General features: G+C 38.0%; 1 protein-coding gene across 3 annotated transcripts in view; it reads left to right on the forward strand.

Annotated features, from left to right (window-relative positions):
- GDA (guanine deaminase) overlaps positions 1-20657 on the forward strand; it is a 172528-nt gene that overhangs the window by 54018 nt on the left and 97853 nt on the right. Inside the window, exon 1 of one of the 3 annotated variants that reach the window (XM_084987862.1) lies at positions 2083-2229. The exons of 1 other annotated variant lie outside the window; for it this stretch is intronic. The gene's annotated coding sequence lies outside the window, so the exon portion shown is untranslated. Of the gene's footprint in view, positions 1-2082; positions 2230-3246; positions 3409-20657 lie in introns of those variants that run through there. One more of the 3 variants, XM_084987860.1, reaches the window with a different exon arrangement.

Below are 20657 nucleotides of genomic sequence, written 5' to 3' on the forward strand. Positions count from 1 at the left end.
TCTTTTTTGAGAAAGGCCTGTATTGCTATAAATTTCCTTCTGAGTACTGCTTTCGCAGCATCCCATAGGTTTTGAGAGGTTGTGTCTTCATTATCATTTGTTTCAAGGTAGTTTTTCATTTCCTTCTTGATTTCCTCATTGACCCATTGGTTTTTAGTAGCATGTTATTTAGTCTCCATGTAGTAGGTTTTTTCTCTTTCCTTTTCCCATGGTTGGTTTCTAATTTCATGGCATTGTGGTCAGAGAAGATACTTGAGATAATTTCCATGCTCCTAAATTTATTGAGGTTCGCTTTGTGTCCCAATATGTGGTCGATTCTTGAGAATGTTCCATGTGCACTTGAGAAGAATGTGTATTCTGATTTTTTTGGATGTAGTGTCCTGAAGATGTCAATTAAGTCTAACTTTTCTATTGTTTCCTTTAGGATCTCTGTTGCTGTATTGGTTTTCTGTCTAGAGGATCTGTCCATTGATGTGAGGGGGGTATTAAGGTCTCCTACTATGATTGTATTCCCATCAATATCTCCCTTTATGTCTGTTAATATTTGTTGTATGTATCTGGGTGCTCCTGTATTTGGGGCATATATGTTGACGATAGTAACATCCCCTCCTTGGATGGATCCCTTAATCATTAAATAGTGTCCTTCTTTGTCTTTCTTTATGTCTTTTGTTTTAAAGTCTATTTTGTCTGATATGAGTGTTGCAACTCCTGCTTTTCTGTCATGTCTATTGGCATGAAATATTTTTCCCCACCCTTTCACTTTCAATCTATGTGTATCCTTTGTCCTAAGGTGAGTTTCCTGTAGGTAGCATATTGAAGTTTGTTGCCTTTTTATCCAGTCAGCCACTCTGTGTCCTTTGATTGGGGCATTCAGTCCATTGACATTTAAGGTGATAATTGATAGATGATTATTTATTGCCATTTTGAACCTCGTGTTACAGTTAATTCTATGGTTCTCCATTCTTATTTTCTTTTTTTGGTTGGATGATGTCTGGTTATTATCTGTTTGAGTGTTTTTTGTTTCATTTTTTGGGAATGCAGTGTTTGGTTTTGAATGTTGTTGCCCTGTTTTCAAAGTATTCTAACCCCTTCCTATAATTGTGTGTTTTAGCCTGATGGTCCTGTAGGTTCAAACACTTCATTACTATATTAAAATTAAGAAGAGAATCAAACAAACAAACAAACAAACAAACAAAAAAGTCTATTTATTTCCTAACATCAATGACTCTTTTTTTTTCTTTTTAATTTTATTTTGTTTGAAACATGTTCACGATTAAATCTTTATGCTGGCTTATTTGAGTGACTGCTCTCTGATTGTGGTTTCCTCAGTCCTAGTTCTTCCTCTTCTTTTTTTTTCCTTTTTCTTCCCTTCCTTTATTTTTGGTTTAGAGAAGGCCTTTCAGTATTTCTTTTAGCCTGGGTTTTGTGTTGCTGTATTCTTTTAGTTTTTGTTTGTTGGAAAAAAAATTTTATTTCCACTTCTATTTTAAATGATATTCTTGCTGGATAGAGTATTCTAGGTTGCATATTTTTTCCTTTGAGCACTTTAAATATCTCTTGCCATTCCCTCCTGGCCTGTAGTGTTTCTGTAGAGAAATCAGCTGATAATCTCATGGGGGTTCCCTTGTAGGTAACATTCTGCTTTTCTCTTGATGTCTTTAGGATCCTCTCTTTATCACTAACTTTTGCCATGTTTATTATGATGTGTCTTGGTGTGGGTCTGTTTGGGTTCAACTTGTTTGGGGTCCTCTGTGCTTCCTGTATCCTGAACTCAGTATCCTTTAGATTTGGGAAGTTTCCAGTGATAATTTCTTCAAATATATTTTCCATCCCCTTATCTTTTTCTACTCCTTCTGGAGCTCCCTATTATGTGTAGATTGGCCTGCTTTGTATTATCCCATAGGTCTCTTATATTGCTTTCCAGTTTTTTGATTTGGTTTTCTGTCTGCTGACCTGATTGGGTGATTTCCATTATTCTATCTTCCATATCGCTGATTCGTTCTTCTGCATTATTCATTCTGGTTTTTACTGCCCTTAGCTCAGTTTGCATCTCTACAAATGAATGTTCTAGTTTTTCTTGGCTCCTCCTTATATTTTCCAGTTCCTTTCTGAGGGCATCTGCATTACTATTCATATCTTCTCTTAATTCCTTCCATATTTTCACTATTTCTCTTTTGAACTCCAGGTCTGTCAGACTGCAGAGATCTGTTTCATTGCTGACTGTTTTAGGTGAGTTCTCCTGTTGTTTTGACTGGGGGTGGTTTCTCAGCTTCTTCATCTTGCTTGTTTTCTTTTTCCTGTGGGAGTTGTACTGTCTGTGACCGGGCAGGGTTTGCCTTGTCTCTGCTGTGGAATATTTCCTGAGGGCTGGCGTTGTTGGTCAGTATTTTTTGAAGCAGTGTGGCTTTTCTGGAGTGTTGGCAGGGCTAACAGGGTCTCTCTGAAGCAAAGGAGGACTTCCTGAGGGCAGACAGGACTGGGAGATCCACACCACGATGGTAGCAGATTTCACTCGGTCATGCAGAGCTTGCTCTGGTGTTTTTGGGCTGTGTGGCTCTTCTAGGGGGCTGGTGGTGCTGGGCAGCTGTTTTGCAGGAGTGCAGCGCCCCCCCCAGGGTTGGCGCAGCTATCTGGGTCACTGAGAACCCAAGAGGCTCTTCCCCAGGGCAGTCCGACTCGGAGGGACTGTCCGAGAATTAGGCAGATCTTTTCACTTCCTGGCCTAGCTTGTTCTAGCTTTTCTGGGCTGCAGGCCTTTTCTCCGGGGCTGGTGGTGATTGGTGCTGCTCTGCAGGGGTGTTAGCCCCTCCAAAGGGCAAGCAGGCCAGGGCAGGGACAGCCCCTGTTGTGGTAGGTTTCCAGCAAGTGTTGAGGCCAGCCCTCCTGGATGGCAGGCAGCCCCTGGTCCGGCGTGTACGTAATGAGTGACAGTGGGGGGGATGCACTGGGAAGCACAACTTTCTGATAGCTAGCGGGCGGGTAAGCTCACTGTGGCATGGGGAGTATTCAGTGGGTGCCCACCCCTTCTTCTCTCCCCTCCCCAACACTGGTGCAGACCCGACTCTTCTCCCAGGTTCCCTCAGATGCGGCTTTCCACTTCCCCCGCCCTTAGCGTACTGCTCCCTCCCCTTGGGACGCTCTGCTTTCTAGTCTCCCAAGCAGTCTCTGCCCCGTCAAACTTGACAGACCGGTTTCTAGCCTCCCAAGCAGTCTCCACTCCACCCCACCTCCCCAGCCCTTTCCCAGAGACTAACCTCCAGAGCCAAGGTCTCAGTGCCCAGCCCCCACCCAGGCGTCTCAATTTTTGGTGACTGTGCCTGTAGTTCAGATGATCTGTTCGGTTCTTGCTCTGCTTTTCAGAACTCCAACTTACTGCTACACTCTTCTCTGCATCTGGAGATTCCTCAGGTTTGGTTGATCTTTCCGTGAATCTAGATGACTTTCCAGGGTGCAGGATCCCTTTCTCCTCTGCAGTTCCCTTTCAGGAGCGTCCGTCCAGTTCGGATTCCCCTTCTCTCACTCTCCTCTTTTCCCTTGTTTTACCTAGTAATGTCACAAAATTCTTGCCGTTATTGGAGCTTAGGTTCTTCTGCCAGCAATTGGTTGCTGTTCTGTGTGAGTCGTTTATCCTGTAGATGTGTTTTTTTTAGTTGCGTTTGTGAGAGAGGGCGAGCATGTCCCCCTACTTTTCTGCCATCTTGCCTCCTCCTCCTAGGACTGGTTTTATTTAACTAAACCATTGTATCTAAAATTTATGTATATGAGAAACATGCAAACAAGGACTGCCTAAATTTATGCAAATTCGACCTTAGAATCCATTTTTATGGGCAGTTGTTCCACATTGCTTATTCTGAATTCGTGATTCTTGCTTTTATCAAGTCTCATAGTCTTTACCTCGTGCTTTTGATTTTCCTTAAATGTAAATACTGGGTTTTACTTACATTCCTGTTAAGTTTCATCTTATTAGTCTTAGCACGTGGCTTTCTTTTTAAAACCCAATTGTGCTATCTAGGGAACAAACTGTCCCTTCCAAATTATCCTTTTCACATTGAAGCCATTAATAAGAACATGGCTGGGACAGAGTTGGTACTATGACTCTAAGCTCTCCAGCCATATTTCTCTTGTCCTGTTAATCAACCCTTTGAGTAGGAATAGACAACAGATACGAATTTCTCCAAATCTGCTGTCATCCAGCCTGCCTTTTTTGAGCTTGTTCAACAAAGTTAACTTTATAGTGCCTTTCCGAAATTGGAGCATGCATGTTAGCATTGTCTGCTGAAATATCACTCTGGTTACCATATCAAAAAATTATTAACACCACTAATAATACCTTATGTTTATGGTGAATGTTTTACAGTTCATGGATTGTTTTACACATCTCCATTTAAAAACATTTTGTCTTTATAGAGTTGAAAGGCGATGTGGCACATAGTATTACCATATTTTCAAAGACACTAAGTCAGAAAGGTTAAGGTATTTGCTTTCTTCTTCTAGTAAATGGCAGATTCTTGATTCTTTAGTTAAGTCTAGTGTATTTTTTACCACTCAACTTCTCAGATAAAGCACTTATAGAAAACACAAAAAAGAGGGTTTTGGCAGTATTTTTCCCTATGTTGATTTACTTATAATCTCCCCTCCCATGGGGTCTTGTATTAATTTCCTAGGACTGCCATAACAAAGCACCACAGCTGGTGTATTAAACAACAGATGTTTATTTCTTCTACCTCCGGAAGCTGGAAGTCCTAGATCAAAGTGTTGGCAGGCTGGTTGTTTTTGAGAACTGTGAGGGAAGGATCTTGTCCAGGTTTCTCTCCTTGGCTTGTTGATGGCCCTTTTCTCCCAGTGTCTCCTCATATCATCTTTTCTGTATGTATGTCTTTGTCCACATTTCCCCTTTTCAGTATGGACAGATCCCCATATTGAATTTGGACCCACCCTAATGACCTCATTTTAACTTGATTGTTTCTGTAAAGACCTCATCTCTAAATACAGTCATATTTGGAGGCACTGGGTGTTTGGAACTTTAACATATGAATTTTAGGAGACAATTCAACCTATAACAGGTCTCCAAGGCAGATTTCATATTTAAAAATCATGATCAAAGGAACAGGCTTATGTATCCAGTGTAGGCAGAGCATGCCTGTGCTTTCTTATCCATGTCTATGTATCTGATGCAAGCTAATGAATTTATACTTTATGATCAATTGAGATCACCTTTCAAGTTTCAAAAGACAGAGTGGGTGTTATTCCTAAAGTCATTCTCAGTTGTCTGCTTGCTGGCTTTAGTCTCTGAAGATGTCTTTTGTGAGGCACCTGCTGAAATTATTAGTTTGTTTAATGATTTCAAAATTGAAATGTGTCATTTAACCTTGGCTTTAAGATTTGCACTGAATTTGACTCAGTACTTAGTGATAATTATACATCTATCTAAGCAGAGTCCTTATTTCACAAACTGATTAAGGCATCAAGGGATTCTTAATTTAGGAAACAAATAAATTAGGGAGTAACAGTTTGTACCCCCAAAGCTATCAGGTGCATTAAAGATTGTTAGCACATTACTGGCTATAAAAATAAAGGACAAATATGACAAACAGACTGCTAAACAAATTGTTTAAGTTTCGTAGTTAAATTTTAAAAAATTTTGTCATTGCAAAATAATTAAAAGTTGTAATAATATTATGAAGGACTCTCATATAGTCTTTACCCAGCCTCCCCAGTGTTAACAGTTTACCACATTTGCTTCTTAGTTCTTTCCCACTCTCTCTAGGTATATGTAGATATACATGTGCCAGTATATATCGATGTACTTCAGGAAATACACTTCGGTGTGTATTTCCTGAAAAAATAAGGATGCTGTCTTACATATCATGTGCAGTCATCTAGATCAGAAAATTGACATAGATACAATTCTATCACATAATCCACAGATCCACTCAAACCTTGCCCATTGGCCCTATAATATCCTTGTTAGCTTTTTTACCCCTCCTGGTTCAGGATACCCTCCAGAATTACAGTTGCATTTAATTGTCATGTTTCTTTAGCTGCCTTCAATCTGGAATGACCAGGTCTTCAGTCTTTTATCTTTCATGTCTTGGACAATTTTCAAGAATATAGAATAGTTTTTTTTTTTTACAAGTATCTCTCAGTTTGGGTTTACCTAATGTTTCTTTCTTTTTTTGTCTTTTTGCCATTTCTTGGGCCGCTCCTGCGGCATATGGAGGTTCCCAGGCCAGGGGTCCAATTGGAGCTGTAGCCGCTGGCCTTTGCCAGAGCCACAGCAACGCGGGATCCGAGCCGCGTCTGCAACCTATACCACAGCTCACGGCAACACCGGATCCTTAACTCACTGAGCAAGGCCAGGGATCGAACCCGCAACCTCATGGTTCCTAGTCAGATTCATTAACCACTGAGCCACGAGGGGAACTCCTACCTGATGCTTTCTTATTGATATGCAGTTTTTGGCAGGAATGACACTGTGTTCTTCTCAATGCATTATATCAAGAGGCACATGACCTTGATTTATTCAATTGGTCTATATATATATATATATATATATATATATATATATATATATACTCTTTTTAAAAATATTTTCCATCATGGTCTATTCTAAGAGATTGGATATAGTTCCCTATGCTATACAGTAGAACCTTATTGTCTATCCACTCTAAATGTAATAATTTGGATCTGTTAATCCCAAACTCCCAGTCTATCCCACTTCTTCCTACCTCTCCCTTGACAGCCACAAGTCTGTTCTCTATGTCTCTCTTTCTGTTTTGTAGATAGGTTCATTTGTGCCTTATTTTATTTTTTATTTTTTTATTTTATTTTATTTTTTTTGCTTTTTAGGGCCGCATCAGCAGCATATGGAGGTTCCCAGGCTAGGGGTCTAATCAGAGCTGTAGCTGCTGGTCTACACCATGGCTACAGCAATGCCAGATCTGAGCTGCATCTGTGACCTACCCACAGCTCATGGCAATGCTGGATTCTTAACCCACTGAGCAAGGCCAGGGATTGAACCTGCAACCTCACGGTTTCTGCTTGTATTTGTTTCCGCTGTGCCACGATGGGAACTCCTGTGCCTTATTTTAGATTCCACATGTAGGTGCTATCATACGGTATTTATCCTTCTCTTTCTGACTTACTTCACTTAGTATGATAATCTCTAGTTGCATCCATTTTGCTGTGAATGCATTATTTCATTATTTTTTATGGTTGAGTAGTATTCCATTGTGTATATGTACCACATCTTTTGTATCCATTCACTGTTTGATATACATTTAGGTTGTTTCCATGTCTTAGCTATTGTGACTAGTGCTGCTATGTGAACATATGGGTGCATTTATCTTTTTGAAGTATAGTTTTTTCCAGATACATGCCCATAAGTGGGATTGCTGGATCATATGGTAGTTCTATATTTAGTTTTCTGAGGAACTTACATACTATTTTCCATAGTGGTTGTACCAATTTACATTGCTGCCAACAGTGTAGGAGGGCTCCCTTTTCTCCACACCCTCTCTGGCACTTGTTATTTGTAAACTTATTAATGATGGCCATTCTCACCAATGTGAGGTGGTACCTCATTGTAGTTTTGATTTGCATTTCTCTAATAATTAGTGATGTTGAACATTTTTTCATGTGCCCGTTGGCCATCTGTATATCTTCTTTGGAGAAATGTCTATTTAGGTCTTCTGCCCATTTTTTAGTTGGGTTGTTTGTTTTTTTTGTTGTTGAGTTGTATAAATTGCTTGTATATTTTGGAGATTAAACCCTTGGGGATTGCATCATTTGCAACTATTTTCTCCCATTCCATAGGTTGTCTTTTCAATTTTAATGGTTTCCTTTGCTGTGCAAAAGCTTGTAAGTTTGATTAGGTCCCATTGGTTTATTTTTATTTTTATTGCCTTGGGAGACTGACCTAATAAAACATTTGTACATTTTATATCAGAGAATGTTTAGCCTATGTTTTCTTCTAGCAGTTTTATGGTGTCATGTCTTATGTTGAAGAATTTAAGCTATTTTGAGTTTATTTTTGTGCATGGCATGAGGGTATGTTCTGGTTTCATTGATTTACATGTAGCTGTCCACTTTTGCCAGCACCACTTGATGAAGAGCCTGTTTTTACCATTATATATTCTTGCTTCCTTTGTCAAAGATTAATTGATGATAGGTGTGCAGGTTTATTTCTGGGCTGTATATTTTGTTCCATTGATCCCTATGTCTGTTTTTTTACCAACACCACACTGCTTTGATTACTGTAGCTTTGTATTATTATCTGAAGCCTGTCCCATTATTCTTGATTTTAACTTTATTCATGTGATTAAGGTGGTATTTACCAGGTTTTTCCACTGTAAAGTTACTTTTTTTCCTCTGTAAAATAAATTTTGTGGGAGATATGTTGAAATTATCTAAATATCCTGTACCTCAATAAATTTTCACCCACTAGTTCTAACATTCATTGATGATTTTTACAGAAATCATTTATTACAGTGATGGTTGCCAAATGCTTATCTGCTAATTCTATCATTCTTTCCATGTGTATTAGCTGGTATTCTACTATAGGGAAGAACACTCCTTTATTCATTCATTCACTTACTTAGACTCAGGGATTCCTATTTTATTCTTGGGGTTTTAATTAATTTCTATTATTATTTATTTTGATGCTCAGGTTGGCCTATATTTGGCTAGCAGGAGCTTCTTCAAGATGGCTCCTGTGTGTTTTTTACCCTTGTCCAATTATATCTTTAGCACTTCCACACCTTTGATACACAATTTTATTCCATATTTATCTGATGCTTTTTGCTCCAGCTCTAGAGTAATTTTGGTTCTTTATAGTGTAGAATGGTATATAGAAACCAGGATCTGAATATAGGATATCCTTGTTACTAGGCCCTTTTAGCAAATAGAGCTAGGAAGGATAGACAGAGTCATTTGGTCATTTGGGTGTTCCACAGATTACCAATGTGAGCATTTCATATGATATGGATTTTTGTAAATTTTATTGATGGATAGTTAACTTACAATGTTATGTTAGTTTCCAATGTATAGCAACTGGAATCATTTTTTATACATACATATGTAGAATCTGAAAAAGAATATGTATATATATATATATATACACAGACATATATATGTTCACATATATGTGTGTGTGTGTATGTGTGTGTGTGTGTGTATATATATATGAAAAACTGATTGGCTATCTATCCATTATGTATACATATGTATGTGTATATGTCCATTCTTTTTCAGATTCTGCTCTCGTATAGGCCATCACAGAGTACTGAGTAGATTCCCCTGTGCTATACAGTAGGTCCCTGTTACCCATATATTCTGTATACAGTAGTGTGTATATGCCCATCCCAACCTCCCAATTTATACCTCCCCACATTTCCCCCCAATAACCATAAGTTTGGTTTCAAAATCTTTGAGTCTGTTTATGTTTTGTGAATAAGTTCTTTTGTATCATTTTTAAAGTAGACTCTACATATTAATGATCTCATGTGATATTTGTCTTTCTCTATCTTACTTAGTTTGATAATCTCTAGGACCCTCCATGTTGCTGCAAATGGCATCATTTTTTTTCCCGTATGGCTGAGTAATATTCCATTGTACATATGTACTATGTCTTCTTTATCCATTCCTCTATTTTGGCCACTTAGGTTGATTCCATGTCTTGGCTATTACAAATAGTGATGCAATGAACATTTGGGGTGCCTGTTACCTTTCAAATTATGGTTTTCTCTGGATAGTTGCCCAGAAGTGGGATTGCTGGGTCATATGGTATTTCTATATTTAGTTTTTTAAGGAACCTCCCTACTGTCCTCCATAGTGGTTACACTAATTTACATTCTCACCAACAGTGTTGGAGTGTTCCCTTTTTCCACACCCTCTCTAGCATTTATTGTTTGTAGGCTTTTTGATGATGGCTATTCCGATTAGTGTGAGGTGATACATTGTTCTAGTTTTGATTTGCATTTCTCTAATAATTAGTGATGTTGAGAATGTTTTTCATGTGTTTTTTGACCATCATATGATATGGATTTTGATGTTTTAAAATAACATTTATTGTGAACAGAGTCCATGTGTATGTGTGGGGGTGCATATACGTGTGTACGTGTGTGTGTGTACACATATACATGCATACACACATATATCCTTCTTAGCTCTGTGTGCATGTGTGTGTACATATATGTACTTTTTTATTTATTGATATACCTAAATTAAAAGCCATGAGTTGACACAAATACCTCCAGTTCAAATCCAATATGAGAGAATTTGTTTTAGCCTTTTCCTTTCCCATTTTTGAAATGCCTTTCTTAGGAGCCTGGCTCTCATTATTCATAATATATTTACATACCTGCTTATTACTCTCAATGTCCTGACTCTGGTGTCCTGACCCTGGTGGCTGTCTCCTCACCTACATCTCTGCCTGCTTAACCTGGCTCCTTGACTCTATACTTCTCCAGTTCCAGTTCCCTTGGCCATATTAGCCTTCTCAGTCTCGACCATATCCTTAGCCCCAACTGCCTCCATATTCCTGGACCTAGCTGGCCCACCAACCTGGGCTATATTAAGAGAAGGAAAGGAAGTGGAAAGACACCAAGAAATATTTTATAAAGACAAGGAAAGGGAAATGGAGAGCCATTTTATTTATTTCTGTGTGAAAGATAGTTTTAAAATATATAGCATAGTGCTCAATAGCCCTTACATTGAGGCCAACTGTGATTCAAATTCTAAATTTACTTCCCACTAGCTGGGTGTTTAATATCTCCGTGCCTTAAATTTCTCACCTGTAAAATGGGACTAGTAATAATACCTGCTTCCTAGGATTCTTGTGAGGTTTAAGTGAGTTACTATGTTCAAAGTGTGTAGACAATGCTTTGCACACAGTAAGTACAATTAAGTATTTTTATTATTATCAGACACCCTATCATTGTGAAATATGTTGCTTTTTTCTAATAAAAATTACTAAATAGCAGTGAATCATTAGTGATGTCATCAATGGAGATTAGAAAAATTACTAAAGTTACTTTTTCATCTTTCAGCAAGTATGTGTTTTCCACAGCAAAATGGGGCTTGTAAGGCAGCCAGAATTGGTACTTTCCTAAGAGGTTTTCTTTAATCATACTTGTGGCATTGGAAGTTCTTGGGTCAGGGATTGAACCTGCATCACAGTAACAAGCCAAGCTGCTGCAGTAACAACACCAGATCTTTAACCTGCTGCAGCACAAAAGAACTCCTCCAGGAGTATTTTTTTTTTTACCCAGGCTCTGAAGTTAAAGTAAAAATTAATAAAAGTGATTGCAAATTGAAAACCAATCATATATTAAGATAAATCTTCTTAGAAATAGTGAAAGCTACTGGGTTGGTTTTCAAATGATACAATTTTAATTTGCATGCACCTTTTTAGGAGTCTGCATCCAATGTTGGCAATCTGTAGCCCACATATCAAATCCAGCCCACTATCTCATTTTTTTAATTTATTTTTTATTACTCAATAAAGTTATTACATTTATAGTTGTGCAATGATCATCACAATCCAATATTATAGGATTTCTATCCCACAACCCCAGCACATCCCCCCACCCCCTGAACTGTCTCCTTTGGAAACCATAAGTTTTCAAAGACTGTGAGTCAGTATCTGTTCTGCAAAGAAGTTCATTGTGTCCTTTTTTCAGGTTCCACATGTCAGTGAAAGCGTTTGATGTTGGTGTCTCATTGTGTGGCTGACTTCACTTAGCATAATAATTTATGTGTCCATCCATGTTGCTAAAAATGCTGGTATTTCGGAGTTCCCATCTTGGCGCAGTGGTTAATGAATCTGACTAGGAACCATGAGGCTGCGGGTTTGGTCCCTGCCCTTGCTCAGTGGGTTAACGATCTGGCATTGCTGTGAGCTGTGGTGTAGGCTGCAGATGCAGCTCGGATCCAGTGTTGCTGTGGCTCTGGTGTAGGCCAGTGGCTACAGCTCCAATTGGACCCCTAGCCTGGGAACCTCCATATGCCGCAGGGAGTGGCCCAAGAAATAGCAAAAAAAAGACAAAAAAAAAAAAAAAAAAAAAAAAAGGCTGGTATTTCAATCCTTTTAATGGCTGAATAATATTCCATTGTGTATATATACCACATTTTCCTTATGCACTCCTCTGTCAATGAACATTTAGGTTGGTTCCATATCTTGGCTATTGCAAATAGTGCTGCAGTGAACATTGGAGTACATGTGTCTTTGCGAGTCATGGTTTTCTCTGGATAGATGCCCAGGAGTGGGATTGCTGGATCAAATGGGAGTTCCATGTTTAGTTTTCTGAGGCATCTCCATACTGTTTTCCACAGTGGTTGCAGCAATTTACATTCCCACCAACAGAGTACTAGGGTTCCTTTTTCTCCACACCCTCTCTAGCACTTATTGTCTGTAGACGTTTTGATGATGGCCATTCTGGCTGGTGTAAGGTGGTACCTCAGAGTGGTTTTGATTTGCATTTCTCTAATAATGAGTGATGTTGAACATCTCTTCATGTGTTTTTTCGCCATCTGTATGTCTTCTTTGGAGAACTGTCTGTTTAGATCTACTGCCCATTTTTTGTTGGGGTTGTTTGTTTTTTTGGTATGGAGCTGCAGAAGGTGTTTATAAATTTTGGAGATTAATCCCTGGTCAGTCGATTCATTTGCAACTATTTTCTTCCAATCTGTGGGTTGTCTTCTCATTTTGTTTAGGGTATCCTTTGCTTCACAGAAACGTTTAAGTTTGATTAGGTCCCATTTCTTTACTTTTGTTTTTACTGTCATCACTCTTAAGAGGTGGAGCCGAGAAGGTATTGCTGTTGTTTATGTCAGAGAGTGTTTGGCGTATGTTTTCCTCTAAGGGTTTTATATTATCTGGTCTTATATCTAGGCCTTTAATCTATTTTGAGTTCATTTTTGTGTATGGTGTTAGGGAGTGTTCTAATTTCATTCTTTTCCATGTGGCTGTCCAGTTTTCCCAGCACCTCTTATGGAACAGGCTGTCTTTTCTCCATTGTATACTCTTGCCTCCTTTGTCATAGATTAGTTGGCTGTAGGTGTGTGGATTTAATTCTGGGCTTTCTATCCTGTTCCACTGATCTATATATCTGTCTTTGTGCCAGTACCATATGGTTTTGATGATTGTTGCTTTGTAGTGTAGTCTGAAGTCAGGGGGCCTGATTCCTCCAGCTCCATTTTTCTTTCTCAGGATGTCTTTGGCTGTTCTGGGTGTTTTGTGCTTCCAAACAAACTTTAAAATACTTTGTTTGAGTTCTGTGCAAAATGTCCTTGGTACTTTGATAGGGATTGCATTGAATCTGTAGATTGCCTTGGGTAGTAGAGTCATTTTGATAATAATGACTCTTCCAATCCACGAGCATGGTATGTCTTTCCGTCTGTTTGTGTCATCTTTGATTTCTTTCATCAGTGTTTTAAAGTTTTCCGAGTACATGTATTTTGTCTCTTTAGGGAGCTTTACTCCTAAGTATTTTATTCTTTTGGATGCAATGGTAAATGGGATTGCTTCCCTACTTTCTCTTTCTGAACTTTCCTTGTTAGTATATAGAAATGCTGTCGATTTCTGTGTATTAATTTTGTATCCTGCGACTTTGCCAAATTCCTTGAAGAGCTCTAACAGTTTTCTGGTAGAGTCTTTAGGATTCTAGAGGCATAGTGTCATGTCTTCTGCAAATGGTGATAGTTTTACTTCTTCCTTTCCAATTTGTATTCCTTTTATTTCTTTTACTTCTCTGATTGCTGTGGCTAGGACTTCCAGAACTATGTTGAAGAGTAGTGGCGAGAGCGGACATCCTTGTCTTGTTCCTGATCTCAGTGGGAATTCTTTCAGCTTTTTACCGTTGAGAATGTTCGCTGTGGGTTTGTCACATGTGGCCTTTATGATGTTGAGGTAGGTTCCCGTTATGCCCACTTTCTGAATGGTTTTTATCAGAAATGGGTTTTGGATTCTGTCAAAGGCTTTTTCTGCATCTATTGAGAGGATCATATGGTTTTTATTCTTTAGTTTGTTAATGTGGTGTATCACACTGATGGATTTGCGGATATTTACGAAACCTTGCATCTCTGGGATAAATCCCACTTGATCATGACGTATGATCCTTTTAATGTATTGTTGGATGCTGTTTGCTAGTATTTTGTTGAGGATTTTTGCATCGATGTTCATCAGTGAAATTGGCTTGTAGTTTTCTTTTTTTGTGGTGGTGTTGTCTGGTTTTGGTATCAGGGTGATGGTGGCCTCATAGAATGAGTTTGGGAGTGTCCCTTCCTCTGTGATCTTTTGAAACAGTTTCAGAAGGATTGGTGTTAGCTCTTCTCTAAATGTTTGATAGAATTTGCCTGTGAAGCCATCTGGTCCTGGACTTTTGTTTGTTGGAAGTTTTTAAATTACAGTTTCAATTTTAGTTCTTGTGATTAGTCTGTTCATCTTTTCTATTTCATCTTGGTTTAGTTTTGGAAGATTGTACTTTTTTGAGAATTTGTCCATTTCTTCTACTTTTTTCATTTTATTGGCATAGAGTTTCATATAGTAGTCTCTTATGATCCTTTGTACTTCTGTGGTGTCCATTGTTACTTCTTTTTCATTTCTAATTTTATTGATTTGGGTCTTCTCTCTCTCTCTCTCTCTCTTTTTTTTTTTTTTTTTGGTAAGTCTGGTTAAGTCTTTATCAACTATCTCATTGTATATGGCCAATGTGCTAAGTGTAGTTTTTACATTCTTTTTTTTTTTTGTTTTTTGTTTTGTCTTTTTGCCTTTTCTGGGGCATGTGAAGATTCCCAGGCTAGGGGTCTAATCTGAGCTGTAGCCACTGGCCTAGCCAGAGCCACAGCAACGAAGGATCCAAGCCGCATCTGTGACCTACACCACAGCTCACAGCAACGCCAAATCCTCAACCCACAACCTCATGGTTCCTAGTCAGATTCGTTAACCACTGTGCCACAACAGGAACTCCCTACATTCTTTAAAATGTATTTTTTAATTGAAGAAATTTGATTTACAATGATGTGCTGGTTTTTGGTGTACAACAAAGTGATTCAGTTCTCTATATATTCTTTTTCATGTTATTTTCCATTGTGTTTTATCACAGGATATTGAATACAGTTCTCTATGTTATATAGTAGAATCTAGTTGTTTATCCCCTCCATTTATAGTAGCTTACATCTCCTAACCCCAAATTCCTGCTCCATGCCTCCCCCTTGGCAACTACAAGTCTGTTTTCCTTGTCTGTGCATATCTTTCTGTTTCATAGATAGGTTCATTTGTGTCATATGTTAGATTACACATATAAGTGGTATCATGTGGTATTTGTCTTTCACTTCCTTCATTTAGTATAATAATCTCTAGTTTCATCCATGTTGCTGCAAATGACATTATTTTGTTCTTTTTTATGACTGAGCCATATTCCATTGCACATCTTCTTTATCCATTCATCTTTCAGTGGATATTTAGTTGTTTCCATGTCTTGGCTTTTGTGAATAGTGCTGCTATGAACATGGAGATACAGGTATTTTTTTGAATTATATTTTTTTTCTGGCTCTGTGCCCTAGAGTGCTGGATCATATGGTAATTTTATCCAGCAATCCTGTATCTCAGAAAAATATAAATATTTTCATAATCTACAAAGATAAAATATTTGCTCTATGGCCCATTATAGAAAGCGTGCCAACTCTTGGTTTGCATTATCAGAGAAGGAGAGGTCTGGAAGAATATCAGGGAAGATGGGCCAAGTCTGGAAGATACTCATGCCTTGCCTGGTGACCTTGGAAAGTCACATATCTTGGTCTGTTTCTTCATCTTTGAAATGAGAATATTCAACCTGATGATCTAAGATCTAAGTCCTTCATGCTACCCTTTGGTGCCTTCTTTTTTTAATTAAAAAGATATTTTTTTTTGTCTTTTTAGGGTCACACCCATGGCATATGGAGGTTCCCAGGCTAGTGGTCGAAATGGAGCTGCAGCTGCCAGCCTATACCACAGCCACAGCAATGCCAGATCCAAGCCACGTCTGTGACCTACACCACAGCCCATGGCAATGCTGGATCCTTAACCCACTGAGCGAGGCCAGGAATCAAACCTGTGTCCTCATTTGTGTTAGGCAGTTTAATTTTCACTGACCCACGATGGCAACTCCTCCTTTGGTGCCTTCTTAATATGAATTCATTTGATTCTACCTTTATAGGCTGATAGGTTTTGGGTTTTTTTTTTCTTAAGGCAGCCTCACTTCATCTTTCTTTTCCATTAATCTCTTTGGTGTAAATTGAGCTAATATGTCAATTTCCATCCCTGTCCAAAAGCTTCATCAATCTTTGAGACTTCACATTTTTATCTGTTTTTATCTCCTATTAGCATGCCTAAGAGTGGATTTTGAGTAATGGGTTGCAATGTCTCTTACTTTATTTTGTTAGATAGCCAAGCTGTTTCACAATGGCCCAAAGAGCAGTTTACTCTGTTCCACAGAAACAAGCCTCTTGCCCAAATTTGCCATCTGGTGGGTGTTTGAAGCCTCTGTCTTGCAGAGATTTTTTTCATTAGCTGACAGTCATTACTCATCTGCTTTTGGCTTTAGTATTTCTGATATTCTCATTATTGCTCATCCTAAAGAGTCCCCATTTCAGATAAGAGAACACTTGGCGTTGTTTGCTTAACAGAAGGGATTCAATTTCCTCATCTGGAAAACAAGGGCATCAATGAGAATATTCCTGCTAGTTGGAACCATCTTTGATTTTATAAACTTGGGTTTTAATGACTTATGTATGTGCTTGACAGCCCACTGAGACTGTGGCCTATGAAGAGGAAGGCCACAGGCCATGATAGGTACTTTATAGGTAGTTGGTTTTTTTTCCCCTTAGTATACATTTCTTTTCTTTTCTTTCTAAAAGGGTTTTTAAAATTTTTAAGAAATCATGGTTGATTATAATCAGTACTCTTGATGGGGAATGAGTAAGTGAATGAAGCTGAGCTAACATCAGGATGAGAGAGCCATTGCCCCACAAAGGAAATACCAGTGATATATATTTATCATATATATATGATATGAGCCATATATATATTTATCATATATATATGATATGGCATATGGAGGTTCCCAGGATAGGGGTCTAATTGGAACTACAGTTGCTGGCCTATGCCACAGCCACAGCAATGCCAGATCTGAGCCGCACCTGTGACCTACACCACAGCTCACGGCAATCCCAGATCCTTAACCCACTGAGCGAGGCAAGGGATTGAACCAGCAACCTTATGGTTTCTAGTTGGATTCGTTTCCACTGTGCCATGATGGGAACTCCACCAGTGATATTTTTAAATTTTCCCACATTTATTTTCCAAAATATCTGTAGAGATTTCTTAAAAACAAACCTCAACCATGACCTACAAGTCGCCTTGCTGTCTCCTCCACCCAATTTTTTACCACTCATTCTTCCAGTCCTTACAATGTATCCTCACTGGCCTTCCCAGTGTTTGAAAACATCCCAAGCACCTAATTTAAATTAAATATGTATATATATCAGGGTCCCTGTACTGGCTGTTCCCTCTGTTTGGAATGATCGTCTAAGAATATGCAAGTGGTGGAAGTTCCTACTGTGGCTCAGTGGGTTGCGAACCCAACTCTATCCATGAGGATGTGGGTTCAATCCCTGTCCTCTCTCAGTGGGTTAAGGATCCAGGCTTGCCGTGAGCTGTGGTGTAGGTTGCAGACGTGTCTTGGATCATGCATTGCTGTGGCTGTGGTGTAGGCTGGCAGTTGCAGCTCTGATTTGATGCCTGGGAACTTCCATATGCTGCAGGTGTGGCCCTAAAAAGCAAAAGGCGAAAAAAAAAAACCCAAAAAAAGAATATGCAAGTGGTTTACTCCCTCCCTTCATGCAAACCTGTGCTCAAACATCATCTCTCAGAGAGACCATTGCATCCCACCTTTTATCTTACCCATCTACTTTGCTTCATTTTTCATTTAGCACTCATAAATATATATGCAGTGTGTTATCTGTCAATTTATCATTCCTAGCCCCTGGAATAGTACTTTTCACACAGGATTTGCTCAAGCAGTAATTGTTGAGTGAATACATGAATAAGAATAAGAAAATATCTATTAAGTACTTGATTTGTGAATTAAAGTTCTCTCCAGCTTAGTGTTTCACTGTTAAAGAACACACCTGTCTATACCCAACTTGTAGTTTTTTGCCTCTGTGCCTCTGCTCCTATCATTATGTACCCCTTCTATCCCCTCCCTTATAACTCTGCATACTTATCAGATTCCAAATCCTATCCAATATTGTCTGAGATGTGCCTTTGCTTTGGAACCTTCACAGACCATGCCCAGTGTCTCTCCATCTGAACTGGTGGGGTCCATGGCTTTCTGTCATCATGCCCTCCCCTCTGATTCATTATCTGTCTCTCTCTGTCCTAATTCCCCAACCATAGGCTCTCTGAGTAGAGATTATATTTATGTATTTCTACTTTTTACTTTACATTTTATATACATTTTAAATGGAATTGACCCCATTGTTTCAGATAGAATAAAAATTTTACTATTAAAAATTTTGTATCTTCAAAGGAATAAAGATGAAAGCAAAAGTTACCCTCAATTCTATCATACATAATAACCACTGTCAACATTTAGACACACCAACCCAACACACACACACATAACCGCATATTCTCATAAAAATTTTGGTACTGTATATGTTATCTAGTAACTTGTGTTTTTTTTAAAAAAATCTTAAGATTATATCAAGGATAATTCTGTAAATATGTCTGCACTAATACTTTTAATTGCTGTAGTTTACTCATTTTTAACTGATACCTTACTCGACTGACTTTGCAATTATTTGCATGTTTTAGCTATTGCACATTTTTGATGTACATTTTTGGGGTAAGTGGGGTAAGAGATTTGAAGAGAGGGTAGATTTAAAATCATAGTGGAGAGGTGGGACATAAGTTGACTGGAGAAATACTCTTCATGTTTTTGTTTTTGTTTTTGTTTTTGTTTTTTTACTAATGCACATCCTAAAAGAATTTTGAAAAAAATCTACATACCTTTGCATTTTAAAAAGTTGATCTGCACAGTTTTTATTAAATTTAAAATGTATAAAGCTTATAATTTCTGGCAAATTATAAATATATACATGCTAAAATTTAGCTGTGCCATTACTTTTAAAAACATACCTAATGGAGTCAAAACAGTGATTTGATATCTACCTTAATCTATTTTTAAAAAATTATGAACTAGCTCATTATTAATGGTCTGAAATGCTATCTATTCCCTTTTTCTTCTAGAATTACTAACTGTATTCTTTCATTACAGTTTATGCCAATACAATATAGTTTTACACTTGAAAGTCTTTTATTGATCAACCATTGCAATAAAATTTTGTGCATGAATTTAAATATTTAAAATTTCCTGGGACAATACAAAAATTTTAAATGTATATTACAAATTTTGAAAAGTACTTTGTGGAGTTTCCATTGTGGCCTAGCTGGTTAAGAACCTGACATATTGTCTGTGAGGATGCGGGTTCAATCCCTGGCCTCTATCAGTGGGTTAAGGATTGGGCGTTGCTGCAAGCTGTAGCATTGGTCTCAGATGTAGCTCACATCCAGTGTTGCTGTGGCTGTGGTGTAGGCTGGCACCTGCAGCTCTGATTTGACCCCTATCCTGGGGACTTCCATATGCTGCAAGTGTAGCCTTAAAAATTAAACAGTAATTTGTTAAATGTGAAATTAAAAAGGCTCTTTTTTCTTCCAACTAGATAATTTATCTGTGGATGAATGTCACTTGTTGGTAGAATTAAATAGGAGGAACATCAGTTTTTTTTTTACTTTTCATTTTTATAGATATAAGTGCTAAGAAACATTTTCACATACGTCAAGTGTATAGGAATGGGCAAAGTTTTTTATAGCAGTATCCCTCAACTTGAACTCCTTTTGAGTTTTTTTTAATAAAAATTATATATTAATCTATTACCAAAACTATTTCTAATGACCTGTCAGTGGATGAGCAATTAGGTACCCTGTCATTTTTTAAAATTTTACTAAAATGTAATTGATTTACAATGTTTGTGTTAATTTTTGCTGTATAGCAAAGCGATTCAGTTATACATACACATATCATTTCCTATTTAGGTGATCACAGGATATTGAATAGATTTCCCTGTGCTATATAGCACGTCCACATTGATCATCCATACCATATATAGTAGTGTGCATATGCCAGTCCCAAGCTCCCAATCTATCCCTCCCCTGCACCTTTCTCCTCTGCTAACCATAAATTTGTTTTAGAAGACTGTTTGGCTTATGTTTTATAAATTCATTTATATGATTTTTAAGATTCTACATATATGTGATATCATATGGCATTTGTCCTTCTCTGTCTTTCTTCAGTTAGTATAATAATCTGTAGTTGCATCCATGTTGCTGCAAATGACATTGTTTTATTCTTTTTTTATGGCTAAGTAGTATTTCATTCCATATATGTACCACATCTTTGTCCATTCATCTCTCAGTGGAGATTTAGTTTGTTTCCATGTCTTGGCTTTTGTGAATAGTGCTGCTGTGAACATAGGGTTAGGTTACATGTACCTTTTTGAATTATTGCTTTGTATTGATAGTGGTGGGATAGCTGGATCATATGGTATTTCTATTT

This window comes from Sus scrofa, chromosome 1, assembly GCF_054392235.1.
Source record: "Sus scrofa isolate SSC_HxYL_T2T_F1_AM1 chromosome 1, Sscrofa_HxYL_maternal_Yorkshire_Landrace_v2.0, whole genome shotgun sequence".
Taxonomy (NCBI): domain Eukaryota; kingdom Metazoa; phylum Chordata; class Mammalia; order Artiodactyla; family Suidae; genus Sus; species Sus scrofa.